Here is a 27,343-nt window from a genome sequence, read left to right on the forward strand (position 1 = left end):
CTGTTATTTCCCAGTTTGCTGTTAAGTTTATTCTAAAACGGTAGCGGTAAAACACTAGCATGCAGAATTGCCTTAAATTATGTATGAATATGGTCAAAGACAAAGGGAGTATGCAAAAAAGAAAATATATATTAGCGTGTCATTATGGGCCATTTGCCTTTCTTGTCCAGACCTGTAATTTTATCTTGATAAAAATAATTGGAACACTAAGTGGTAAAAGGATACCGCTGTTTGTGTTTCTGGCAGCATAATTGGCATAAGGGCTGTGGGGCAAGATGTTGGGACAAAATAAGCTGTGAAAATTTTTAATATGCCTGAGTTTGTCTTTTAAGAATAGTACAGTAAGAAGAATTAATGAGAACTTTATAACGTTGTTCTGAGAATTAAATGAACAATGAAGTGTTCAGAACAGTACCTTATAATTAGGAAGCATTGAGCTGTGTCTTTTTTAAAATTACTTGATTAATTAAATTTTTGGCTGCGTTGGGTCATCGTTGCTGCGTGCCGGCTTTCTCAGTTGCGGCGAGCGGGGGCTACTCTTCGTTGGGGCGCGTGGGCTTCTCATTGCGGTGCTTCTCTTGTGGAGCATGGGCTCTCGGCGCACAGGCTTCAGTAGTTACAGCACATGGGCTCAGTAGTTGCGGCGTGCAGGCTCTAGGGTGCACAGGCTTCAATAGTTGTGGTGCGCGGGCTCAGTAGTTGTGGCGCATGGGCTTAGTTGCTCCGTGGCATGTGGGATCTTCCCGGACCAGGGCTCGAACCCGTGTCCCCTGCATTGGCAGGAGGATTGTTAACCACTGCACCACCAGGGAAGCCCGCACTGAGTTGTCTTAATCATGTTACCCTTGCTTGTTATCCAAGAGACAGTGCTGTTGGGATTTTATGAGCGAATTTTACTTTTTTATCATGTCAATGCAAGTTTGTGAGTAGGTACACTGAAATAAGTTTGGGCTTTAGTAATATCAGATAAAACTGCCTTTGATATACATCTTTTTGAGTTGTCTCTGGCCTTTGGCAGAAAGGTGTGTAAAGTTAAGGTAAGAACATTTTATCTTTGCACAGCTGGGGCACTCAGTAACCCTTTGGAAGGAGCTTTAAAGTGAATGGTAGCCCAGGCTCCAGAAGAAGACTTCCCCAGAGAAGAACCGGTTTTGTACATCCCAGCGGGCGGGCGTGCCTCCCTGGGCCCTCACTTTCGGTGTAACGGGTTATACTGTCACCGCCTGTCTCCTCGTCCCCATGTGTCATGCAGATTCTGCTCCGATGCCCAGGAGCACTGGTTTTGTGAAAGATGAGCCGTTAAGATGTCTTCTTAACGAGACACTTGATGCTGGAGTCACCTGGCAGTCGGCAGGGGTCCCGTCCCAGCTGCTAACATCTTGTCACACTGAGCATTATTAAGGGTGAAATTTAGCTGATCTGACGAGGACTCTGACGTGCTTTTAAGTTTGTGTTTTCTGCAGTTGTGTTGTTTGAGAACCAAATGAGGCCAAGATGGCACTTATTTAATGATTTCTAGATGGGATTTTGTCTTTGTGTTTAGGTCAGTGTTTTCAAGAATATAAAGCCAAACAAACAACTGCTAAGTTTCTCTGGGACTGGTAGTTTTGAGGGGTGGGGTTTGGGGAGGGGACTGAGGGCTGTAGTGGGGGAGGGGGCAGGGGGTCATTGTGAGAAGGGGGGCGGGGAACCACGGGAGGGGGAGGGGGAGGGGAACCACGGGGCGGGAGGTGGGGAGCCACAGGGAGGGGACGGAGAGCCACGGGAGGGTGGTGGGGAGCCACGGGGTGGGACGTGGGGAGCCACGGGGAGGGGGACGGGGAACCATGCCAGGGACGGGGCTGGACAGGCGAGCCGGGGAGGCAGCTGGCCTCGCCAGGCTCTGTGGCAGGTAAGCGCTCTGGGGGCGACCAAGAGGGTAGAGGGTGGTGTCCGGAGCTTGCTGTCCCGGTGGCCCAGGAACCCTGTTGGTGGGGGGAGGGGCTGGCAGGAGGGCTGTGGCCTTGCCCTTCATGGATCATCCAGCTGGCGGCTGGCCGTCCCGGGGCAGTGGGAGCCCTGCTCCTATGTCACGGCATCCAACCTGACCCCCGGGGGGCCGAGTTTCAGCCGAGGCTGCTGCATCTCTGCAGCTTTGTCGGACGTTTTCTCTGTCCACCTGGGTGGTACCCGGTCCCAAAGGCTTGAGGCCTTAGGAGCTGGAGGGGGTGTCTTGCCTTTAACACCGAAACAAATACTCGAGCCTCTTGTCCCAGGACTGTCCTGGATCCAGGGGAGAAAAGGTGACGATGACCCCTTCCCCTGCAAAGCCCCGGCCGTCCTGACCCAGGGCAAACACCACACTCACTCCTGGTCCCGACTGCCCGGGCCGAGGAGAGAGTCCCGAAACGTGTGCAGACCCCGTTGGAGAGCGCTGTCACTTGTCCCAACGTGGCTCTGACACCAGAGCGCACCCCCAGGACAGGCACAGTCCGAAAACGAGTGCCCTCGGGCAGGGCATCCCTCATGGTCACGGCGCGTCTGAAACCCCAGCCTCGCACCGAGCGGATGCTGAGCGCCACCAGCTGAAGGAAGGGCCTCCCCTTTGGGGACAGGCCTGGAGCGTTTGTCACCCTGACGCGTCAGAGGTGCCCGTGCCTGCAGGGTTTACAGCAGCACCGGTGTCTGGTTTACAGTTGATGGGTATTAGGGTAAACTTGATATCAGCACTAATTTTAGATCCTAGAGAATCAAAAGCGAGACAAGGAAGAACTAAAAATTTGCTCAACTATGTAAAAATGACGCTCATTACAGTAATTTGTATGAAGCCTATTATTTGTGCATAACAACAACCTCCTTTCTCATGAACCACCGGACTCGCCTCGTTTTCGTTCATTCTGGTGGCATATTCCACGTAAGGTGACCAGCCTTCACGATGTGCCCCACGTGTAGCTGTATCTCACGGGCTCCACTGCGTGTTCTCAACCTGAAAATTCCAAAGAACATTCTCGGATTCTGACCTTGAGAATGTTGTGGTTTTCTATTTACAGAACATGCATTTTTCAAATCCTTTATTGCATGTACTGCAAGAGGGGAAAGAATCTCAAGAATTGCTTAGAGGTTCGATAAAGATAACTTCCTAAGCTAATGTAGTTTGGTTTTTAAGCTTAGGTAGCATAGTTTATGACACAGGGGATGCTGACAGCCTTTCTAGATGCAGAACGATTTTTGAAGCACAGTCATTAGCCGGCTCTGGCTCCTACAGAGAAGATCCCTAGCATCAGAACAGAGCTCGTGACGCCCTCATCCTAGCGGTGAAGGGCGCGGATTTTGTGGGGTGTCTGTCTCACCCTTTACAGCATCATAAGTACCAAGGGCTAGTGATGAGCATCGTCAGAAAGTGGAAGGGCCAGGGGCGGCCCTGGGGCGTCTGCAGACCCTGACTCTGCGCAGATGCTACAGGTTCATTGTAGCTGAGGAGTCTGTGGACATACGTTTACGCTGACTTATGTAGTTTAAGGGAAAAAAATGACTCGTTGTTTATCTGCACTGGTCTCAGCATGTCCTGCTGTAGTTTAAAAATAGGGCCATCGAGTCATCCAGGGGGGTTGCTATGATTTGGGGGATTTGCCAAGGACCCTGATCAGGTGTCTGGTTATGACTGAACCAGCAATGCAGGTTGTAGGGAAAGCCAATTTTCACATTTTGAAACTATTTTGTGCTGGTGTGAAAAGTGGCCGTTTTAGTCATAATACTACTCATAACAAGTAAAACTGAACCAGACCTCCACTGGGGGGAATTTGGCTGCTTGCCTCTTTCGAGTAAGAAATGCCTTCTTCCTCTTTGGCAAGAAAGTTCATAAAAGAACCAGAAGTGTCCCTGTTCTCTGACCTGATTTGGGCTGATCTAAAAGGCTGTGATTTGAGTGTTTTTTCTCTGTGTTGATTTACCATGCTTTCCTCTGGTGATCTCAAGGATAGTTGCTCTCAGTTTGCTAGCTGGTCCACCTCTCAATCTCCCGTTTGGTGACCCCCGGACACATCATATGAAAGTGATAGAGCTTCACTGTGGTTAATAGTTTACAGATGGCACCGCCCCCCGCCCTCTGCTCACCAGCCCTCCCTGTCCAGTGACCTCTACTCGGGAGGTTCACTGAACCCCAGTTGCCTCTCCTGGCTTTTGCCGGGAAGGCACATTTCTCCACCCACCTCACCTGGCCGACCCGCAGTCATCCTGGTGCATAGCGTGCAGTGTGGCGTGTCCCTCGTGTACTCAGCTGTAGTTTGAGATGTGCCTTTGTAGGAACCATTTTAATGTAAATCCTGCAAACTGTGACCACAGGACACCCAGGGGCCGCCCTGTTCTTTTCCAAACATGCTTCCAGCTTTACAGGCACCCGAGTCACTTTCAGATGAGTTTCAGTGCAGTCAGCTGTGGCCTAAGGTAGAGCCCCAGTGGAGGCTCTTCAGAATGAGGAAATTGTGTCTGGAGAGATCATCCTAAATTGCAGTATTTCACACCAAGTGGAAGGAGAGGGGTTTAAGCTGTAACTCTGGTGGTTTATCCGGTCAGGAGGAGGCAGCGCTAATCTGGAGGAAGGCCTGTGCTGGGGGTGATGGAAGGGTCTCTCCCGACCCCCCAGTTCTCCCTTCTGTCCGTGGTCATGGCGCTCGGTGGGTTACCGTGGTGATGAGAGTCGAGTTTTGACCTTTGCTGGGATGTGAGGCCGAGGCTCCTCCCTGCAGAGGTGGGAGCTACCACTGCCTGGCCGTGGCCTCGCGGGTGGGTTTCCTGTCTGGCGTCCAGCGAGCTGTTCGTCAGAGGGGGCCTCACCCTGGCGGCGGAGGTGCGGGCAGCCCTGCCCGTGTCCCTCCAGCGCCCCGCCTCCCCGGTCTGCCCGCTGCCCGTCGGGAAGCAGCCACCCTGCATCTGGACACGGTGAACAGACTGTCCTCTTGCAGGCTCGTGTTTTCCTCCTTAACTAAAAAAATAAAACAAAAACGAGCTTCTCCGTAGCACTGGCTTTGGCTAACTTCTGTTACCATTTTCTTTACCGTGTGACACTGTCCCATGACCCCATGTTGACGCTTGTGTCCCCCAGTCTCCAGGTCCAGCCCTGCCCCCCAGACGGGTGGCTGCTGGTCCCCAGGCCCTGCTTCCTCAGCTGGGAAGGATGCCCATGGGGGCGCCTGGTCAGTGCCCGGCACGCGGTCATGGACCCGCACTGCTAACTTCCCAATGGAAATTGGCACTGGATCCAGACGAGACTTATGAGTCTTGCGGGAAATTGGCAATACAATTAAAACAGAATTTAGCTCTTTATGAGTTTAGCCCAGGGTTTAAAATGATTATTTAGAGAGTCATCACTACCCAGCTAATTGTTCATTCTTTTACTCAGTCTGTGGTCATGGGGATATTTTGTAAGTGCTGAGCACCTACTGTGTACCCAGGATGTAGAAGATAAAAAGACACAAATAAACAAATATCTTTAAATTGCCGTTTATAATTTATAGATGTTCCTAGTCATGTTTATATTAAAATCATAATAAGAAGCTTTAAACAAGAAGGTACCCAGCTCCCACCCCAAGAAATGAGAAGCACTGAGAGGCAGGCCCAGGCATTGTTCTTCCTTTTACTGTGTATTTTCTAACGGAGTTAATGAACACATAGCATAAAATTTACCATCTTGACTGTTCTTCCGTGCACAGTGCAGTAGTGTTAATTGTACTCACGTTGCAGCACAACAGACCTCCAGAACTTTCTCATTTTCCCAACTGAAGCTCCATGCCATTAAACCCCCACCCTCTCCCCTCCCCTGTGTCCACCAGGTACTTTCTACCTCTGTGAATCGAAGCATCTCATACATTATTTGTCCTTTTGTAAGTGGTTTGTGTCACCGAGCTCAGTGTCCTCAGGGTGCATCCACGCGGTGGCAGGTGTCAGAATTCCTTTCCTTTTGAAGGCCGGATAATATCCCGTCGTATGTGTGGACCGCCTTTTGCTTGTCCATCACCTATTAGTAGGCATTCGGGCTTCAGATCTTGTCTGTTATGAATGATGCTGCCGTGGACATGGGCACACAAATGGCTCTTTGCCTTCCTGCTTTCAGCCCTTTTCGGTGCGTACCCAGAAGTGGGGTTGCTGGGTCACGTGCTAATTCTGTGTTTAATTCTGTGAGGAGCCTCCAAGCTGTTTTCCACGGCGGCTGCACCGTTGTGCATCCACAGCGCACTCTCTGCACGTCCTCACCCGCACCTGCTGTTTTCTGTTCTGATGGTGGCCGCCCTGTTGGGCCGTGTCTCGTCGTGGTCCTGATTTGCATTTCCCTGGTGATCAGTGATGCTGACCATCTTCTCACGTGCCTGTGGACCACTGGTATATCTTCTTTGTAGAAATGTAGATTCAAGGCCTTTGCCTATTTTGTGATTGGTTATTTATTTTTGTGTTGTTGAGCGGTATTGGTATTGTTTTTTCAAAGCTTCCTAAGTGGTACTGATGTGCTGACGGGGCTGGGAACCAGTGATCAGACGTAAAACCAGCCCGTAAGCAACAGATCTGAGATTCTGGTTTTGTGCCGTTAGATCTGCTGTGTGTTCGGGAGGGTGGGAGAGGGGCCGGAGCCTCTGGAAAGCTGGCCGTAGGAGGTGGGTCCCCGCTGTGTGTGTCGACAGTGGGCGCGACAGTTCAGAGTCAGGGCCTGGCTGTGGACGGGGGGTGATTCACCTCAGGTGCTGCTTAAACCTTCAGCACAAATGGGTCCTTGAGGGAGACCAGTCGGGGAGCCAGGGAAGAGCTCGTGATGCCCAGTCCCGATGGGGGGCCGGGCAGAGAGCGGACAGCGAGAGTGACGGTGCGCAGGCCGTCCCCGCAGGCTGGCCGACCCCCGGGCCGCCTCCCGGACCCCGGAGCCCTGACTGGCGAGGATTCGCTCCGCTCAGCACGGGGCCGATGGTGCAAGATACTGCAAAGGCAAAATAGTTTTTTTGGCAGTGTTTCAAAGAAGCTATGCTTTTCTTAGAGAGTGCATCATGTGCACATTTCACAGATCCTTTGTAGCTTTTTGCAAAAAACAAAAAAAAATGCAGGACTGTGTGCAAAAAGAAAGGATAAGACGAAATCGAAAGGATGGGATGAATTCATAAAACATCTATGGGCAGAGGCTGGAAGCCATTACACAGACCAAGATGGGCCTTTGTTACCTTTTAATTTTGATGATCATGCAGTAGATGTATTTATTCTGAGAAGTAATCCTAAGTATGAATGCAACTTTAAAATTATGGGAATTTATGCCTATTTTTTCTTAATCTGAATAAGCAATTGTGTTGTCAGCCAGCCAGCTGCAGATATAATATACAAAATATTGTAAAACCCTATTACCAGGCAGAAAATGCTGCTTGTAGGTCCGTATCTTCAATATTTGCACCATTAAAATTTTAGTCTGTGGTCAGCTCTGATTGCTACAAGGGCTTCAAGATCATGCTAGCGTCTTTGTAACGCCTTAAATTTGTTAATTCAGCCACCGCTGCCCGCTTTTGCAGTGCCTTCCACCCTTTTCCAGCTCACAGAGCGCGCACAGAGTCGTAATATTTGCACAAGTTTCTGGGTGGGCGGATGCGGCCAGGTGACACCCGAGTCCCCAGCCCCGAGGTAGCTGTATGTGCAGTTGGCCCCCTCCTGGGCCTGGCCTTCATCCCAGCAGGATAAGAGTTGAGAGCCAGTTGGAATCTGTCACCCTGGCCCCAGCCTTCTATTTCTGATGCCACGCTTCCCTAAAAAATGGAAACTTTTTTAGCATTTTGGAAGGAAGGGATTGTAAACAGTTTTTTATGAAATATATCAAACATGCAAAAGAGTGTGTGTAATGTATACAAACAGTTTAAGAGTAATAACACAAACGTGCAGCTAAATAAATCGATTATCACCAATATCTGCACACTTCCCGGGGCGGGGGGGGGGGTCCATCCTGATCACGTGCCCCTCCCTTGTTCTTCTGTAGCATTTTTAAAAACATTTATTTAAGAAGTCTTGGACTTCCCTGGTGGCGCAGTGGTTAAGAATCCACCTGCCAATGCAGGGCACATGGGTTCGATCCCTGGTCCAGGAAGATCCCACATGCCACGGAGCAACTAAGCCCGTGTGCCACAACTACTGAGCCTGTGCTCTAGAGCCCGTGAACCACAACTACTAAGCCCACGAGCCACAACTACTGAAGTCCACGTGCCTAGAGCCCATGCTCCGCAACAAGAGAAGCCACCACAATGAGAAGCCCGTGCGCCGCGACAAAGAGTAGCCCCCGCTTGCCACAACTAGAGAAAGCCCGCGTGCAACAACGAAGACCCAACGCAGCCAAAAATAAATAAATAAAATAAATTTATAAAAGAATTGCAAGCCATTGAGAAACTATTATGGCCACTAGGTAAGAACAGGCAAAGGAGATGCACGGAAGTCAGAAAGAAAGAGGGAAATACAGACATGCTTTGGGGGAAATACTGACCCTAGATAGTAATCAAAGAAAGCTGGAAAGTTGGCTTCTGGGAAGGTGGGCGCTTTGCTTGGAAGGGAGAAGGGAGAAGGGACACTGAGGCTGGCGGGGGTCTGGGGGAGGCAGCGCAGGTGGCACCGGCCCCCAGCCGTGCTGTTGAAAGCGGTCCGGCCTCCGTCAGCCCCTCGCGAACACCTCAGTGCTGACTCTTCTCTGCCCACTGACATCCTGTGGACCAGGCTCTCTCTGGGCGGGGGTGGGGGGGGATGCTGAGAGGCTTGGAGGTTGGACTGGCATGGAGATGGAGGCTGTCTGTCTGGCAGGGCCGACCCCTGACCTCTTCATGGTTAAGTCTGAGCAGACTTCCCCTTTGTAACAAAGAGGATTGTTGTTATGGTTATGTATCATCACCAGCCAACACTTGCAGGGCAGTGAAGTCCGTGTTAAGTCATTTCTGGGTCTTACTCTTCACGACAGTCCACGAGGTGAAGCAACATCATGTTCCATTTGCTGATGGGAATCGAGGCACAGAAGGAGGAAGGTTGCCCTTGTGACGCGGCTGGTGAGTTTCAGGGAAGGCCTGTGGCTCGGGGTCCATCCTTTTACTGCGACGGACACTTCTTGTGCGTTTGTTCATATGCACATGTATATGCGTAGGTGTGCAGATCTTAAAAATAATTATGTGGCCAATTTGTCAGTCTTTTTGCGCCCGCTGGGGGGCCACGTGCTTGAAGGGACTGTTTCTCTTCCCACAGCATAGTCATTTCTACCTTAGGAACTTAAGATGTGTTACCTTTCCTGGGGCATTGAACTTGGAGCCCGGTGTCTGTTGATGTCATGCAGGGTCTGTCTCCTTCCAAAGGAATTCGGTGCTTGTGGAATGGATGGCAGCTGGGGGTCAGGGCCCCCTGCACGTTGGCAGCGTGGCTGGTACGGGCCTTTCTCTGCCAGGATAGTCAGGTGTAGGGTGGGCTGTGAAGGGGAATTTTGTTGGTTTTTACGCCATAAAAATGCACAGCATTTGCACTGTGTTATGGAGAGTTTGGGATTGATTTCTCTGGGGTCCCTGCAGACTCTTGACTGTCTGTGATGTGGTGGAAGAGCCAGTGCCCTGCACCCCGGCCTCAGACTGCACGGGTTTACTGGGGAGAAGAGGGTTACGTGTGGACCTAGAGTCCAGATGTGGAGGGGGTGTTTGCCCGTGGATGGTCTTGGTTTCTCTTTCAGCTTCATTCAGTCCACGGGTGTTGCTTGGGTGCCTGCTCTGCCTGGCGAGTGCTGCTCCGTGGCGGTCATGGGGGCCCTCGTGCCTCCGTTCCGGCGAGTCAGGCGGTCCGTGTGTAAAAACAGGAGCGGCTTTGTCGGACGTGAGGGCGCAGAGAGAGGCGGGGGGAGGGTGCCGGTGGGCGCGCTGGGCTGTTTATGCGGCGCCCGCGGGGAAAGGGCGTCTCTGAGCACAGACCTGGGTCGTTGGAGTGTGCGAACATCCCGGGCCGGGCCCACGGTCCAGGGCCTGGGTGGCCGCACCGCGCCGTTTGCAAAGCTGGGCGAGTGCGGCTCGGGGCGGAGCCCCTGTGCGTCGGGCGCAGAGCTGCAGCCCAGAACGTGGACGGTCCCTGCTGACCGGTTGTGCGTTTCTATGTGAGAAAACTAATGAGGACTTTCAGTCAGAGACGTTCTGATCGTCCAAGCTTAATTGCCTTCTAAGTGGAGTACACCCCACGTTTCTACCAAACAAAGCACGTACTGTAGTCTGACACCCGGAGGAGCTGCAGGTGCCACCAGCAGTTTACTTTGCATCGCAGACAACTGCTCTGGGCTCTCGCCATCCTGAAACTGCTGAAGAGAAGACGTGGGGTCGCCAGGCAACACCAGGATTTCCGGGAACGCCTGGTGCAGCGCTCCCAGGACGGAGCCCCTCCTGGCTCCAGCGGCTGCACGCGGGGGCTCTCTGGGGGCGAGTCCTCCGGAGTGAATCGAGGAGATGGAGGGACTGGGTGTTATTTACACCTGCTGCCATAAGGGGACGGAGCGCGCGGGCGATCTACGCGTCCTGCTCGCGCACACGCGAAAAGCCCAGGCGCTGTTTGTTTTTCACCCGAGTCTTCTGACCACAATAGATAAGAACATCAGGACCAGGTGACTTCGCACGGCAGTCGTGGGAAATCTGTTCTGGGCCTCAGATGGTCTATAAGATTCGGCAGAAACTGGTACTTGAGCACCATCAACATTTTATCTTTTTCAAAATCCCCTTGCTTTGTAGACACTTGTTTGGAGAGAGGAAATGAGAAGGGGCTGGGCTCGCCGTCAGGACGGTGCGTAAAAGCCACAGGTTCATGCTGTCAGTAGCTGGCGAATAGCATTGAAGATCAGGGAGCAAACCCCTTATTTTGCAGCTGGACACTCAGGAAACTAGATTATCAGTATAGAAACAGAGGGAACCATAATCAGCGAATGGAACTTTCCACGCAGGATGCATCCTGCGTGGATTCAGAGGCAAAAATGCTTTAGGAAAAATAACTAATTTATTAGTGTGGCTGAAAGTTTTGAACCAAATTTTGGAAAATAAGTGGAGGGTTGGGATTATGTGATCGTGTGAACATGTAGATTACGTGGTCCATCGTCTAAAAGTTCTCAGAATATTTGTATGCTTAATGCAGCAGTTCTCAGTGAGGGCGGGGGTGACTTTGCCCCCCGAGGGGCACTTGGTGATGTCAGGAAGCATTTTTGGTTGTCAGAGTGGGGGATGCTCCCGGCATCTAGTGGGCAGGGACGCCGCAGACACCGCACAGGACGGCCCCCACGACAGAGGTCTCCTGCCCGAGGTTGACAATCCCTGATTGAACGTTACGCTCTTCGCAGAATAGTATCGTAGATTTTGAAGTCATTTCTGATGTTTGTGGGGGTTTTTCTTTTACTGCTTTTGAATTAAAATGCAAATTGTACCAATGGGATATGATAGAGTATCCTACAGCAGTTAAAACAGAGATAAAAGTTTCAATGTGAAGAAACTGAATATCAAGTTGAGCCAAAGGACCACCGTGGTCACCTCTGGGCACGCGGAGAAGGAATGACACGGCGAGGGTCCAGCAGAGAGAGGGGGTGTGTTCTTCCTGGAGCGGCCAGAAAAAACGACCACAGCGCGGGGGCCGAAGACACAGGGCTCTGTCCTGTTACACCCTGGAGGTTTCCATCCCAAATCAAGGGGTCACGGGGCCGCGTTCCCCCCACAGGCTTCAGGGGAGGGTCCTTCTGGAGCATCCTCTTTCCGCCTTTGGAATTGCTGGGGTCCTCTTTGTTCTTTGACTTGTAGGCTCATCACCTCTCTCTGTCTCCATCTCGCCTGTGTGTCTGTGTTTCTCTGAGAAGGACACCGGGCACTGCACTTAGGGACCCTCATAAAGCAGTGTGAGCCAGTCTTCAGCAGTCACGCCGGCAAAGACCCTGTTCCCACATAAGGTCACACCCTAAAGCCCCGGGAGTTAGGGCTTCAGTATGTCTTTCTGGGGGACACAGTCCAGCCCATTACAGATTGTGGGGTTTCAGTTTTCTTACGTTAGATGGCGGGTTCATGGACGTTTATTGTATCCTCTGCGTTTTAACCTTTGATCGTACACATTTTCAAACATATACACCATTAGAAATAACAGTGTGATGAGCTCCGTCTCACTCAGCTTCAGCCGCCACTAAGTTATGATCCATCTTGTTTCCTCCTTACCCTGCACAAGCTCCCTTTTTCCCTGCTAGTGTACAGACCCAGCACTTCAGCCAGGTCACTTCACCCTACATATTTCACCTGGTCTGTAGCTGACGAGCACATTTTTTAAACATAGCTGTTGCCCCATCATCACACCAAGTCAAACCAAGAGCAGTTCTGGACTAGTATCTGCTATTCGGCCCACGTTCACCTTTCCCGATTGCCCCCAAATGTTTGTCTGTATTTCTTCTTTCTCACAAACGACAGCAAACCATGAACACGTCCTCGATGTCCCCGTACATCCAGAGGTCCTTCCGCACCAGCCTGTTGCGTGGACACGGCTGGATGATATTCCCTTGTGAGTCAACCCGCCCGTTTACGGACATTGGTTGCTAGTCTTCTATGACAGTAACGCCGCAGTTACTAGCCTTGTCAGTCGATAGTGTTTCTGCAAGGATGTCCTTGGGATAGATGTTTAGAAGTGGGATCCCTGAGGCAGGAGGAAATGCCTCTTGTATTCACAGTTTTGCATTTTCACCTGCAGCGATAATGATGCTTGTTCTCCACCCACCGCACCTGCGCGGTGTTGTCAGACTGGGGTTTTCTCCATGGGGATCTCGTGTGTATCTCCAGCTTTTGGCGTAGTGGTGGGGAGGCACTAGGGTCACCAAGAGGCAGGGGCCTGGTGGGGGGGGATCCAGAATGGACCAGCTGTAGTCATTTTAGCTTCGAGAAGCACTGATCAAGTCCCAGGCTCCCTAGCCACTTCTGTCCTGTCGGCAGGGCTGGCAACCCTCTGTCAAGGCCTTGATGGTAAATACTTCGGGCTGCAAGGCCACGTGGTCTGTCCACGCCAATGTGTCCTGCGGTGTGAGTGCAGCTGTGACAGCCGTAACGAATGGGGGCCAGTGCCCGACAGTCAGACTTTATACAGATGGAGGTGTTCTACTTTCCTCCCGTTGTCACGTCGTGAGTAATTATTTTTCTTTTGATTTCTTCAACCGTTTGAAAATGTAAAACCTGTACCACAGCTGTGGGCCATAGTTTGCCAACCCTGGAGGTCGCTGCATTTCAGCTCCCTCTGCCCAGCCTGGCCTCAGACCTTCCAGACTCTTCCCCAGCTTGGACCAGCCTCATCTTCATCACGAGGGACGGGTTTTCTCCTTTTCCTCTGCGTCCTACAGGGGTTGTCCCCGCTGGCACTGACAGGTCGGCAGCTCCCTAGCGGCCTGTGGGGTATCTCCTCGTCCCTCTGGCCTCGGGCTCCGGTGTGTAATGGGGACACGAGGTCCCTGCCCTTTAGGACTGGTGCAAAAGCTAGAATTTAAAGTGTCTGGCAGTTGCTCTTTGTGTTCTAGATTTCAGTCTGAGTTTTTCAAGGTGGGCTGCACATGGACACATTGATCCCACAGCGGACACGCAGCCCTTTACCAAGCGTCGGCGGGTGACCAGGACATTCCTTGCTTGTGAGGCCGTGGAGCTTTACAGTTAGTTTATGGTGACAGAGGCATTGGCTCATCTTCCTGGCCTGTTTCTCAGTGTCTTTGTCAGTAAGGGAGATAGAATCTTTCAGCGTTGTCATAAAATTCAGGTGTGACATGACTGAGCTGGTGGCTGGGATGCGTGTTGTAAACGTGTGGTGCGATCGTCAGAATTCACACCTGTGAATACCCCGCATGTAACTCGTGAGACCCCAGCACTCTCTCAGAGTCTCCATTTCCACTGTGGGGTGTCGTCCAAGTAGAGTTAAAGCCTCAGTTCAACTATACTGAGGTGGAATGCTTGTATTTATTCACTCGGAAAATAACTGCTGGGCGCCCACCGTGTGCCAGGCTCCCTGCCTCTCAGCTCATCTGTGCTCCGTGTCTTCTTTTTTATTTTAAGTGCAAGGGATTAAAAATGTACAGACACTAGAAAAGCTGCAGCTCCCACCTTCCAGGTGGCCGATGCTGTCTGCCGTCACAGAAGGCGGTGGTCGTCAATAATAGCGTCCCGGGAATGATTTCCCATCAGGGACGCATGGTTAGAGCGGTGTAAACGTCTCTGAGAACCCTAATCTCTACTTAGTTTTATTGTGATAATACTTATACCTGGACATTATGTTATACTTAACGCCATAGAAACCAACCCAAAATGCAAATCAAATACAATTTAACCCATAAAACAGGAGGTGGGGCTGACCCTCTGCCGTGGCCGCAGCCTGGGCCGCCGGCACGTTGTGGGTGAGCAGACGCGCTGTCTGCGTTCTTTGCTGGGCCCCTCATTCGGGGCCTGTGTCAGCAGCGCACAGAGGCGATTTGGGTCAGGCCAGCATCGCTGCTCCTGAAGATGCGGGAGATGCTCCCCTGGAGGTGGCGGTGAGGGAGCTCTGGGGTCCACCCGGGAACCCCAGGTGCTCTGGGCCGAGCCTTTGACCTGCGTGGCTCTTAGCACCTCAGGGCTTGTCCACCAGGGGCACGTGGAGGGCGCTCTCACCGGGGTCCTGCTCGTCCGTCCTCCTCTGAGGGACGGACCTCGTGCCCTTCTCACGTGTGTGTGTGTGTCAGTGACCTGGTTCAGCAGTCTGTGATCTGCCATGTATCTGTCATCTTTGCTGAGTAACAAATGACCCCAACCTGAAAACAGCTCTGGTTATCACCTCAGTTTCTGGACCAGGAGTCCTGGTGCAGGTGAGCTGGGCCCTGTGACTCCAGGCCTCTCCTTCTGGCCTCACCGAGGGCGTCCCCTCCAGGTCACCCAGGTGCCCGTGCTGGCCTGGGTCCTCACGGCTGCTGCCCCCTGGCTTCTCCCTGGGGCGGCTCACACAGGACGCCCCCAAATCGACTCTTGTCAAGTACCCAGTTCTTCGAGAGGCTCATCCAGAAGTTTCTGTCATGGAACAGGGGAAGGGGTGACAGTCTGAGGATGTCTGCCAGACTGTGGCCCATTCCTGGATCTAGTTGTTGGAAGACGGGGATTTTCAAGCATGTGGAGGACACGGGCCAAGGATAAGAACTGGGTATTTTGGGGGGGAAATAGGAATGAATACATACTAAATGCTTATTTTAGCAGCTCTGTCATCTAGTAACTTACTAGTTTAAGTCACTATACATTAACGAATTGTTTATAAAACGATCATGCTTTAAATATCAGCATATTTATTCCACAACCACCTGAGCACCTACTGTATATGAGTATGTATTCAGGCAAAAAATAAGTCATTACGGAAATTGTTGTGAGTGTTACAGGCCAGCTCTACAAGCTGTGGGGTTCGGGACACCCAGCACCCTTCAGAGAGTGGGGCGGGGGGCGTCTGACTCTGGCCTTCAAACAACAAAGGTGGCGTGGCTCCTGGTCTCTGGGCCGAGGTCCTGTGAGCAAACACCGGAAGCCCTTTCATTTCAGTCAACAAGGTGAAAACTCCTGAGTCGTTGCCCGCAGCCTTTCTAGGAAGAATAAGTTTAACCCACCTGGTTTTCTGGGTGTGTTGCCATCCTCTTGCATCTGTTTTAATTCCCCCCTCCTCCCCGAGAGTTGACTGAATCAGGAAACAGCCGACGGCCCCCAGGTGGAGTGGGTGGGGCTCCCGCCCCCCACCTGACGCTCACAGCTCACCTGTGCGTGTGCTGGGTGGGCTGTGCTCAGGGCCCAGGCTGGGGCCCGCTGTAAGGCTGCCCGTGACCTCGGTGCCCCTTCCCTGAAAGCGTGTGGTCACGGCCACCTGAGACGTGCGCTCGGGCTCAAGGCAGCCTTGACTCTGAGTCCTCGGCTATGTTAACAGTTCATTGAACTCGCACGCCAGTAAAATTTCCCCGACATCAAGCTCAGCTCAGCCAATTGACTTCCATTTACTGATGGAAAAATCAGAGATGGGCATTCTTTATCTTCTGCTTGCTTGTCAAAGATGCTTCCAAGATTATCTGGAGCATTTTGGAGCCTGCCTTGGAAGCTTTTGTTTTCTTTTATCTTTTTTTTTATAGAGCGATTTCACTGTTTTTTAAATAAATTTATTTATTTATTTTTGGCTGCATTGGGTCTTCGTTGCTGCGCACAGGCTTTCTCTAGTTGTGGTGAGCGGGGGCTACTCTTCGTTGCAGTGCACGGGCTTCTCATTGCGGTGGCTTCTCTTGTTGTGGAGCACGGGCTCTAGGCGCACAGGCTCCAGTAGTTGTGGTGCGTGGGCTCAGTAGTTGTGGCTCGCGGGCTCTGGAGTGCAGGCTCAGTAGTTGTGGTGCGTGGGCTTCTCATTGTGGTGGCTTCTCTTGTTGCGGAGCACGGGCTCTAGGCGCGCGGGCTTCAGTAGTTGTGGCGCGCAGGCTTCAGTAGTTGTGGCACACGGGCTTAGTTGCTCCACGGCATATGGGATCTTCCTGGACTAGGGATCAAACCTGTGTCTCCTGCATTGGCAGACAGATTCTCAACCACTCTGCCACCGGGGAAGCCCTAGAGCGACTTCATTTTGTTCTGATTTTGCCAAGCAGGCAGAATGACATCGATTCTGAAATCTCAAATTCTTACTCAAATTAACGACATGTCAATTGAAAAAAGACCTTGTGTAGTTTTTCTCCTAGAAAACCACAGTAACCGACTTGGTAACAAGTTATGCGTCTTTCACGTGAGTTGCTTTTTGCTTAAAAAACATGCACACGGTGGAATACGGAACCTTGTAGGTGGGTCCGCGGCACTAATTCCTGTCCCCTCAGCTGGTAGGAGGCCCTCTGCCCACATGCCTCAGGGCAGGCTCCGCTTGGGATTTAGGGAAGAGGAGCAGGAAGGTTTCGCGGTATTGACAGCAGCGCGTGGCTGAGCTTTCTGTCCCTCAGCCTCTGCGCGCACGCCGTCCAGAGATGGGAACAAAAGTTGCCTCTCTTATTTTTTTCTCATTATCTGGAACTCATGAGAGTGCTCTCAGCCTGGTTGCCCTGTGCAGGTCCTGGGTTTCCTGGGGTCAAGGCCCACGAGGCCAGCAGGCTCAGAACCACACAGACAGTCCACACGGACACCAAGGGCACGTTCAAAGGTGGACGGGCGCCTCCTTCCACTCAGACTTGAGTTCCCGGACGCCGAATCATGTCTGTCTAAGATGGTAATGACGTCCACAGTGCTGCCCATAATACTTATTACTTTGATATGAATTGGACAAAATCAAGCTGAGCTTTAAAGTACTGTGGCTGAGAAAGGATGAAAGTTAGTTTTTTATGTAGTAAGTGTTTTATTTGTCGAGTCCACAAGCCTTTTTAGTAGTTACTGGTGCTGGGATGGTGCCATGCATTGTACACATTGGACAAACACTGTCTCATCTCCTGGGTATGGCCCCCAGGCCAGATGTCATGGCTTGTTCTGGCTGTGCTTTTACAAAGCCTTGAAACTCCTTGGCTCAGCCAGTGGTCCCGAACTGTCCCTGCCGCCCCACGGCTGCCCGAGGAAGGGCTGCCCAGCTGTGGGACACGCCCATCTCCCTCCCTTCGTTACCTGCCCGGCCCTGCAGGTGTTTGTGTTTCCTTTTTATTTAGTTAGTTATTTGGTTGCGCCGGGTCTTAGTTGCAGCAGGAGGCATCTTGTTCCCTGCCCAGGGGTCGAAACTGAACCCCTGCATTGGGAGCGCGGAGTCCTAACCACTGTACCACCAGGGAAGTCGCCAGCTGCTTGTGTTTCTGACCCCGATAGAAGATAGAAAACAACATTAAATATGATCCTTGCTGTCAAGGAGCTTTACTCTACTCAAGATCATGATAACTAACACTTATGAAAGGTTTTTATTCTCCCCTAATTATTTATCCAGCCAAGCTTGACTACTTGGAGTCTTATTTCAGCTCCTGGTCCTGACAGGTGGGACAGCACACCTGGTCCTGCATCCTGGTCCTGACAGCCCAGCCTGGGGACACGGGTGGGGAATCAGACTCCTGGGTTTTGCCCTGGACCTGCTGCTTTGGGCAAATCAGTTCCTCTTACTGGAACTTTATCATTCCTTCATCTGTCAGATTATGTGGTGGGGTCTTCAGATCAATAAATCAATCAGTCATCAAATCTGTATCACCTCGGAACGGAAGTCAGATAACATCTCCTTTAAAAATATCAATGTGTACAAAGTTTTGCAGGAAGATGGGTAAGTCTGAATGCATCACAGTGTAAATCTCTACGCGAAAGACTATAAAAGTTAAAAGAGAAGTGACCGACAGGGAGGAGGTGTGCAGTGCTTCAGTGTCTGTCACCTGTAACAAGCTTCTGTGAATCTGTGAGAAAAAGAAAACCCAGTAGAGAAAAGCGGGTAAATGACGCAGAGCTCACAGTTCTCGAGGGTCCAGCGCGGCAGCCAGGAAGGCAGCGAGCTCTTTCCTCAGACAGTCAGCTGGGCCGCATGGATAGGCTCGTGACAGCTGGCGGGGGTGGGGACCCGGGGGTCAGACCTGCTGGGGGTTGCGTCCTGGGGTGTACGTTCAGAACACGTCGGCCCCCCTAAAATGTGCCTGCCCGTGGTTTACCGTCCAGCCTCCTCTTCCAGAGTGACCCCCAGAGAGGCTCATGCCCATGCGAGGATGTCTGCCTCGGCATGAAACATCTGGGGGAAAACCTCTTGGGTACATGGGTCACTTGTAAGTTCCTTCTCTGGGGTTTGCAGTGGGTTAAAAGGCTGGGCCCAGTCTGTGTTCATCCCTATAGGTAAGCCGTTGTCTCAGAGTCACCATTACAGCCCCGCTCCCATGACCCTGGGTGAAACAGCGGGTTGGAGGGGATTAGCACGCATGCTGCCATTGTGAGACACATTTGGGGACTCACGACTGCAGCAGGTCGTGTGCATGGCTCGTGGCTGGATTAACGTGGACCCTGAGTGTGACCTCACCTTTGGGACGCTCCCAGAGTTCACCATCCATCAGATGTGCCTCGTGGAGGGGGGGGGCGGGGCTGAAGGGGGACATTGGGGGCTGCAGCTCTGTCCATGAGGTGTTAGCTCTAAAAGGTCCCGAGTCAGACGTCACAAGATGTTCATATCTGCCAGCTCTGGATGGTGGAGGCCTGGGCGTTCATCCCACGCGCCTGGTGCTTCTCTTCATTAAAGAGAAAAGGTGTTTGACCCCAGAAATCAAATGCAGGGAAAGCCCCGGAGTCTTTTCCTGTTTCCGTCTCTTTGTGGATTTGAAGGTCCCGGCAGAGGGGGTGGTCACCGCGCCCCTCCTCCTTGGGACTTGCCTCCTGCATTGAGGTTTCTCACTGCCTGCCCCTCCCGCTCTAGTTTCTAATAATGAATGAGTCGTGCGTGGGGAACAGGGCAGCACCTCCGAGGCTCCGTGCAGCCTAGCTGTGGGGCGCCAGCCTTGCTTCCTTTCCCTCCATCCCCCTCCCCCCTGCAGCCACCCCATGCGGCCCTGCCCGCCTGGCCTGCTCCTGTTTCCGGGGATCTGTGATGTAACAGCTCCCTCCGCCAGGACAGTCATTTCTGGTTCTGTGTGACTCACCAGACCTGATTAAAACAAATCCCGGTACATTTCAAAACATCAGCTGTGGGCTTCCCTGGTGGCGCAGTGGTTAAGAATCCGCCTGCCAACGCAGGGGACACGGGTTCGTGCCCCGGTCCGGGAAGATCCCACATGCCGTGGAGCGGCTGGGCCCGTGAGCCATGGCCGCTGAGCCTGCGCGTCCGGAGCCTGTGCTCCGCCACGGGAGAGGCCACGACAGTGAGGGGCCCGCGTACCGCCAAAAAAAAAAAAAAAAGAAGGACTGACTTGAGGCTCATAAAGGCAAAACCGGCAAAGTTACATAAGTTGTTTGTGAAGAAGTAAGATTGGAGCTGCAAGAAGTGGGACGGCTTGGGGTCTGAAATGGTTGCTTAGTTACACGGGGAGACCCTGGGACCCTAAGGTTGCAGCTGGCAGGTGTCGCCTGTCCTCCCTGCTATCAGTTGCCTGGCGCACCTTGGGCCTGTGGCGCAGCTGGTGTGAAGGCCCTCACCTCCGTCCCGTCCTGGCCTTCGGCTCCCTGTTCTGGAAGCTTCTTTCTCAGGCCCTCCATCTTGTGCTGCAGGCCTTGGCCCATCCCACCCCTGGAAAGGGCCTGCCTGGCTGGCGCGCAGCCTCCATCTAACTATTCCTTCCTCTGAGGGTGCTTGGTGTCACAGTGAAGATTAAGAAATGGCCTCAAGAGTGGACAAGGAAATACCGACATTTCTGAAGTGGGCTTCACACACAGGGAGAAACACTCAGTTATGCTTTCACGCCTGGGGAGTGAGTCACGACGGTGAGACCATTCATGCTGAGCACCTGTCGGGAAGTGGGCGGCACGCGGGGCAGGTGTGACGGTCACGCAGAGGCCTGCGCCTTGAGCCAGGGGAGGGGCCAGACCTCTTGACCCCCTCGGAAGAGCATCACAGTGGGCCGCCCTGGGGAGGGGCGGAACGGTGGGCGAGCTGGGCCGTCAGGAGAGGGGCTCCTGGTCACGGGGTGGGGGGGCGGTGCCATGTGCAGACAACACGGCAGCCGCCCTGCTCTCCCCTCCCGCTGCTGCCCCCGCCAGCCCGGCCCAGGTCTCAGGACTTGTGGGTGGCCCCTGGTGGTCACCTTCCCGGGCCTGACACACAGACCACTGCGTCAGGGCGGCCTCAGCCTCAGGCTCCCAGGCCGGTATCTCCCCTGAAGTAGACTCTTCGCTTCGGGGTTTTGGAGATTCGCGCGGGTTTCAGGCAGCCCGTTTCCAGGCCGAAGCCAGCCAGCTGAACCACGCTTTCTGAAGCGGCTCTGTGGATGTCGTTATCCAGTTAGTCAGTATTTTCACCACGCAGTTTGCCGTAATTCCTGACTCAGCCCTGCGGGTCCTTCATTAGATATATATTCAATGTTTAGAAAATATGCCTCCAGTGCAGTGGAAGGTATATAATTTCAGCTGTGAAAAGCCTCCGTGTACACCAACATGTTTTTGTGTGGGAATTGGGTGAGTTTGCTTAGTTTTCTGGCTAATTCATCTCTGGAAGGAGACAGTCTTTCCTGGGAAGTAAATATAGAAATCATGTGGTCCTCCTGCAGGCCTCCTGGTGACAGCTTTTCTAGTGCCTTATGAAGCACTGGGGTTGGATACTTGATCATTTGAGCATCTCTCTCAGGCTAACTGATTTCCACCCACCATCCTCGTGCTGTGGTTTCTGCTGGCCCGTGTGCGTGGCTAATTCTTCTTCGCATTGTCCGTGTTCTGGCATCTTTATCCACGTTTCATTCTGCAGAGGCTACTGCAGTTGCACTGCAATGTGAACAGCCGGGGACGCATCAGGATGTATACCTGTTGTAAACAGGGGCTGTTTCGTGGGGGGAAGGTCAGGAGAGGAACCAACAGCCCCAGCGAGGTTAGCAGGCTGGGGGCAGGTGCAGGAGCTGGACGGGTCCCTGACAGCCCGCCCAGCCCGTCCCCTCTGCCTCCTCGGGACCTGGGCCTCTGTTCCCTTTTCTGTGCCTTCTTCATAAATGCCCCCTGCCGGCACCAACACCCCCCCAGCACAGGGACCGTCTGGCCTGTGACCCCGTCCCCCTCCTGACGCTCCAGGGGACACGGGGTCGCTGTGCTGTGCTCTGGGCCGTGGGAGCCCTCGCCCCTGGCTCACAGGGCAGCACTTATCCGGTCAGCGACTCAGGACTCCCTGCCCTTCTCTTTGGGGGAGGAGCTGACAGGCTGGGTCCCCTCTGGCCCGGGCAGGGGACCTGGGCTCACATCTAAGACCTGCGGGTGAGGTTCTTTCTCCGACGCTGTAAACCTCGCCTCCCTTCCTCGGGCTCTCTCGTTTCACCGCCTGGTCACTCGGCCCGTCTCGCCCGCACCTCCGTACTGACTGCATCAGCTCAGGCTCGAGTCGTTGCGTCTCGTCGATAGGCTGGTTCCCTGACTTCTACGTGGGGAAGCCGTGCCCCCAGCACGGAGACTGCCCCCTGAACAGGCAGAGACGTGACCCTCCCAGCCCCTCCCCAGGCAGCACGCGGGGGACCCACCCGGGCCTGCTCTCCCAGGGAGCCGGGCCTCTGTGGCCCCCACGGGGCAGGTGGTGGCAGGTAACCCGCCTGCGCGAGCTGAGCTACAACCTGCTCCCCCGTAGGGAGGTCTGAGCCCCAGCACCCACCCCAACCCCCGACCAGAGACAAGGCTCCCTCTCTGCACGGGCCCTGATGATGTGCGTCGTGAGGGGGTCACGGCGGGAAACCGGACGGAAACCCCCCTTTGATCACTGCTGCCTTTTTTCACATTGAAGTCGCAGGAACGATTGTATCTGCTTCATCTGCAGCCTCGTCTGGAAACATTTTTGTCAAAGACGTCACTGTTGTTTTTGCTCCTGTGCGTTTCACAAGGGGGACAGTGGCGGCCAGTGGTCTGTCCTGTCCAGACCAGTCCCGGCCTCCCGCCCCGGTGCCCCAAGCACAGGACTCTTCATCTGCTGCTGTGAACTATCAAATTAGGAGAGCCCAGAGCAGGCCAAAAGTTGTCTGTGGCTAGAGTTTTTATTTTTATTTTGGTTCTGGACCCAGTAAATTATGGTTTAGGTCAACTGGCATCTGCCATTTTCCAGATGGTCAGTGTTTCCAAATGTAGTGGACCATCATTGGTGCTTCTGTGATCCAAACAATTTTGTGTTGAGAAATATGTCGGTGGCAGAAAAATGCCACTGAGAGCCGTGCCGAGGCCCGGATTTGTCTGGGAAGGAAGGGCCTGTCGTTCCCATTGAGTGTGGTCAGCGGGAAGGGGCTCCGGCAGAGGCCAAGGGCACAGGTCCAGGGACAGGAGAGAGGGCGTGCACCTGGGCTCCTGCCTCACCACGGGAAGTCCAGGCCCTGCTTACCGGCCCTGGAGAGGCCGGTGATTCACGCAGAGAACTCTGATCTGATCAGCAGTTAAACCCATGGTTCCACTTACGGAGCATCACTTTAATCACTGCACCCGAGTAAGGCTTGCAGAAGCAGGAGAGAAGGCTCCCTGGGTGCAGACAGACACCCGTGGGTGTGGGCAGGGGTGACAGAGGGGCCACATCACACACTCCTCATCACAAGGAAGCTGAAGTGCTGGGGAAAGTGAGCCAGAAGAACGCCTCAAGTTTAGAAACGCCTCAGTGCTATATCATCTTCTTACCCATCAAACAAGAAATGTTGCCTTTTAAAGCTATAAACAGACACCAGAACAAGGAATTGCTTTGTCATTGGATCCCTGTAAATTTGAAAAAGGGTCGTCAGGGGACTTCCCTGGTGGCACAGTGGTTAAGAATCCGACTGCCGATGCAAGGGACACGGTTTGAGCCCTGGTCCGGGAAGATCCCACATGCCACAGAGCAACTAAGCCCATGCGCGACAACTACTGAGCCTGCACTCTAGAGCCCGCGAGCCACAACTACTGAAGCCCGCGCGCCCAGAACCCATACTCCGCCATAAGAGAAGCCACCGCAGTGAGAAGCCCGTGCACTGCAACAAAGAGTAGCCCCTGCTCGCCACAACTAGAGAAAGCCCGCATGCAGCAACAAAGACCCAACGCAGCCAAAAATAAATAAATACATTTATTTTAAAAAAAAAAGAAAGAAAGAGATGGTCGTTAGGTGGAACCATCTCTACAAAAATTGATCTGGTAATTCGAGGCTAGATTACATGTTTACATTCCAGTCCCACATGTAACTCAGCTAATAGGTTCTGTTTGTTTCAGCTGAAATTCAAAACTTCCATTAGGTGACTAACACTGGGTGAAATTGATTTTCGGCGTATTTTAGACTCTCTTTTGCCCTTGTGTGCTTTCTGACTTTAATGCTCAGGCTGCTGTGCCCCAGATATCCTAACAAGGCTGATAGGGAAGTTGTTGAAGGCGCGGCCACTGCATCTGACGTACCTGATGGCCCCGCGAGGCCCCTAGAAGTGGGGTGTTTCCTTGGCTCCGGCCCAGAGAGCGAGGGCGCACTGCTTGCTGTGTTCATCACATTTTACCCTAGGTGTAATCTCTTCTTTTCCAGTTTCTCGGCTGTTGGGCGTTCTCCTTTGGAAACGCATCCAGCGCAATTTTATCCATCAGGAAATGCTATCTAACCAAACCTTAAAGATGTTATTCGTTTTCCCTAAAATGGAGAGGATCCCTCATTCTGGTAAAACCCAAGCTTCACTGTGGTAAGAGGAGGGGGTGGATTTGTCTTGGAAGGAAGGGCCCGTCTCAGCTTCAGAGACGTGAGGTTCGCTTCCCTGATGCAGGGTGGGGTCTCAGCACGAACGCAGAAGCAAGTGACGGGCAATGCTCGGGACCCAGGAATTCGTGGCGAGACCTAACCGACAGGTAAAGGTAAAATTCATAGATCCTAAAACCCACCTGTTCAAGGAGTACAGTTCAGTGGAATTTAGTACTGAACCAAGTTATGGAACATCGCCATAATCTAATTTGATTGATTGATTGATTGATTGATTGATGGCCACACCATGTGGCAGGCAGGATCTTAGTTCCCCGACCAGGGATTGAACCCATGCCCCCCGTATTGGGAGTGCGGAGTCTTAACCACTGGACCGCCAGGGAAGTCCCCATCATGATCTAATTTTAAAACATTTTCATCACCCCGAAGAAACCCAGTACCCAAGCAACGGCTCCCCCAGCCCCTGGCAGCCACCACCATGCTCTCCGTCTCCATGGATTTGGCTGTTCTGGATGTTCCACATAAACAGATCATCCAGCATTTGCTCCTTTGTGTCTGGCCCCTTCCACCTGTGCAGGGTTTGATTTGCATTTCCTTGAGGGCTGTTGATTTTGAGCATCTTTCCATGTGATGTTGCCCATTGTAAATCTTTGGAGAAAGTCTAGTCAAATCTCCTTATTTGTCTTTTCATTATTGGTTGCGATGGCCTCTGTCTATCCCAGGTACCAATCCCTCATTAGATATGATTTGCAAGTATTTTCTAGGGCAACCCTGGGGACCTTTCACGCATCCTCAGGGGCTGCGCAGGCAAAGCCTTGACCTCTAGTTCACCTGCATTTTGGTGGAACATCTTGTGATTCCCCAGGAACGTGGAAGTCTGTGGGGCCGGGTCTCACCCACCTTCCTGCCACCCCCGGGAGGGTGTCCGGCACAGTTTCTTGTGGCTGCCCGGGGTTCTGATGCAGGGGAGCTGCCTCCTGCCCGCCACCCCCAGGATCGGGCTGCCCGCAGCCGCTGGTCTCTCGCAGTTTCCCAGGACGTCGTGCCTGCGGCCCTTTGTTCACGCACACACCGCTTAGTCTGCAGCCAAGGAAACCCTCCCTGCTGCTCCTCGGTGGAGCCCTTCGTGTAGTGCGTGCCCTTCTGCACGTCAAGTCTGTCTCGGAAGCCCCGGGGGGCCTGCTGGCTGCGCGCCGTCTGAGCAGACAAGCAGCGGTGCCCTTCCAGCTCCTGGTAAGCTGGATGCTCCATCTGTGGTCGACGTGGGACCCAGGGAGGGGCGGGCGGCACTTTGGGTTACCTCGTCCTCCTTCTGCGTTATACCCTGCGGGTGTTCCTCTGCACTCAGCCCGAGGTGGGGAACTTTCCCTTTCATGTCCACAGAGCCCTGGGGGTGCCGCTGCCCACCTCAGGTGTACCTGGGACCTCAGGTGTACCCAGAGCCTTAGGGTGTACCCGGGACCTTAGGTGTACCTGCAGTCTAAGGTGTACCCATGACCTTAGATATACCTGGGGCCTTAGGTGTACCCGTGGCCTTAGGTGTACCCGGGACCTTAGGTGTACCCGGGGCCTTAGGTGTACCCGGGGCCTTAGGTGTACCTGCGGCCTTAGGTGTACCCGGGGCCTTAGGTGTACCCGGGGCCTTAGGTGTACCTGCGACCTTAGGTGTACCTGGGGCCTTAGGTGTAGCCGGGACCTTAGGTGTACCTGCAAAGTCACCTTCCATAGGTGACACGTGTTAGGGGCTGAGCTGTGTCCCCTTAGGGGCACACGCAGGCTCTAAAGCCCTGTCCCTGCTCCAGTGGGGCCTGGAAGTGGCGGCAGAAGGCATCACAGCAGGGAGTGTGGGTTTCAGAGTCGAGGGGGCCGGTGTGGAGCAAAGGGGTGCAGGGGACCCGACACCCCTCGCGGCTGCAGGGACGGAGCTCGGCCCCTGCTCGGTCATGCTGAGCTTCATCCCCAGAGGAGTTTGTGCTGCGATGACATGGTGGGTCCTTCTGAACGTCGTGTTGGGTTTGTTTTCTGACCTCGTCCCACAGGCAGGTGTTGCACCCCGACCTGTACAGTTAGGACAGCGCCGAGCTGACGAGCGGTATTTGAGGTGTTGAGTGATGACACTAAAGCCAGCCTGTGCCCAGGGTATGAACTGGCCTTAATGAACCTGCTTCTGCCGTGCCTCCCTGGGGACAGGGCTCCTGCTGTGCCTGTGCCTGGCAGCCGCAGAACCACCGTCTTCAAAGTTTAGGCGGAAGGTTTCCAGGATTTTCGCGTTTCTGTTAAAAGTTATATTTTTATGCTTTCTTTCCTTCCCTGGCTCATTAATTATATATTCTTTTTCAACATAACTGTCTGAATCCACGAGAATGAGAAGCACCTGTCTGGCTGTGTTTCGAGAAATAAAGGGAAAATTGGGGGCCTTTTCAACTTTCTTAACTTTCATACCCAGAGGTTTATTTATGAAGCTCCTAAGCAGGTTTTGAAGTCAACATCCCTTACTGGTGGCCTCACCCCGATGGGAAGGCGGCAGGGAGCCAGCCGCAGAGAGGGAGGGCTTCTTGCCAGGGAGGGCAGGTGGCCTCCGCGTGGCCTTGTCCACACAGCTAGGCCCTAAGCAGAGGAAAGTAGGGGATTTACTAAGGAAACGTGCAGACGGGCAGCTGCTGTGAAAGGTGGTAATGGAGTGGGAGTATACACACGTGGATAGACTGCTTTCCGCAAGACGTCGACAGAAGAGCGGAGGGGACGACAGTATAAGCAAACAAGAGACAGAAAAGGGCGGCGTACGACTAACAGCAGAAATGCCGGATTGCTCTGTTACCACTATTTGGCTTTAAAAAGTGAAGGTTCGGGCTTCCCTGGTGGCGCAGTGGTTGAGAGTCCGCCTGCCGATGCGGGGGACACGGGTTCGTGCCCCGGTCCGGGAGGATCCCTCATGCCGCGGAGCGGCTGGGCCCGTGAGCCATGGCCGCTGAGCCTGCGCGTCCGGAGCCTGTGCTCCGCCACGGGAGAGGCCACAACAGTGAGAGGCCCGCGTACTGAAAAAAAAAAAAAAAGTGAAGGTTCCCTGAAGCCACAAAGGCTAGAC

At 53.2% G+C, this 27,343-nt stretch overlaps 1 protein-coding gene across 4 annotated transcripts in view; it reads left to right on the top strand.

The window, feature by feature from the left end:
* Positions 1–27,343, top strand: part of ATP11A (ATPase phospholipid transporting 11A) — a 121,101-nt gene that overhangs the window by 30,589 nt on the left and 63,169 nt on the right. The window lies entirely within an intron of this gene.

The sequence above is a fragment of the Mesoplodon bidens genome (genome assembly GCF_964165515.1).
Source record: "Mesoplodon bidens genome assembly, chromosome: 17".
Taxonomy (NCBI): Eukaryota; Metazoa; Chordata; class Mammalia; order Artiodactyla; family Ziphiidae; genus Mesoplodon; species Mesoplodon bidens.